Below are 1,293 nucleotides of genomic sequence, written 5' to 3'. Positions count from 1 at the left end.
CTGAAAAATAAAAAAAAATGAAAAAGGAGTTATATAAGAAGTTTATTTGAGAAGATGAAAAGAGTCCGTATGTTATTTGCCGTAGTTTAGTTTTTTTTTATTATTACTCTTTCTCTTATTCGTCCGTACGTCTTTTATCGTCTCTATTGTTCGTGCAGTTTACCGTTCGGATCTAGTGCAGCTGATCTTTTCGAATGAGTTTGTACACTGTATATACGTATACAAATGTATAAATGTCGAATGGTATATATATTTTTAGTATAAATCAATTTTAATCGCCTCATCAATAATTATTATAATTTTTTTTATTGACACTTGTTTGTAGAGAAGAATCGATGAAGTCCGTAAAAATTGCGAACTTTAAGTAAAAAATTTATTTTAGGGTCGTAAAACGGAAATGTTAATTGATGTGTATATATTTAATTTTATCATAAAATATTCGAATAGTAAAAATAGTGATAACATTCAAAATTCTAATTTTTGCATTCATATTAATATTTATTTTTAAAAGAAATGAACAATGCTTAGTGAGTAAAAAAAAATCTGTAGAAAAGATTGAAGTTATTTTGGAGCGGAAAAAAATTTTCTTGGCTCCAGAAAATTTTACTTCATTCTAGATAAATTTATTTTTGAGACAAAAAAAAATGTATTCTAATCAATAATTTATTTCTTTCTGTGTGTAAAGTTTTAAAATACAATTTTATAAAAAAATATATTTTTAAATTGTAAAATTCAATTCTTGAAATTATTTTTTATAAAAATCTGACTTGAAATTGAAATTTTTAGTTCAATTTACGAATATAAAACTTTTTTAAATATTTCACTAATGAATAATTGTCATTAACCTAAATTTCAACATAAAATAACCAAAGAGCAGAAATAACAATATCATTCAATTACTTACTCGACTGTTCAATTAACACTAACTGTTTGTAACATAGATTATTCAACTAATTAATTACAAAACAAGCGTGCAATTAATCACCGCTTGATCTATTAATGGACCGTTTCAAATTTCAACTGAATAACTCAATCATTTTTCAAAATCATCTAAAATAAAAATAAAACTAGAAAAATTGTTCCACCAAAATATTTTCTCAAAATTCGTCATTCCACTTAAAAATTTCTATTCACTTCATAACTTTTCAAACTGAACAATAATGAACAATTTTGATTCATCGATCTCAAGTGAACTAGCTGTAAAAATCGTCGTGGGATCCCAACGAAACCAAAACCCACAAGACTACAAAAAAAAAATGATTGTCCCATTCCAACTCAAATATCATGAAGTCA

This window comes from Cotesia glomerata, linkage group LG2 (assembly GCF_020080835.1).
Source record: "Cotesia glomerata isolate CgM1 linkage group LG2, MPM_Cglom_v2.3, whole genome shotgun sequence".
Classification (NCBI taxonomy): domain Eukaryota; kingdom Metazoa; phylum Arthropoda; class Insecta; order Hymenoptera; family Braconidae; genus Cotesia; species Cotesia glomerata.
Note: the sequence above shows the minus strand (reverse complement) of the source record.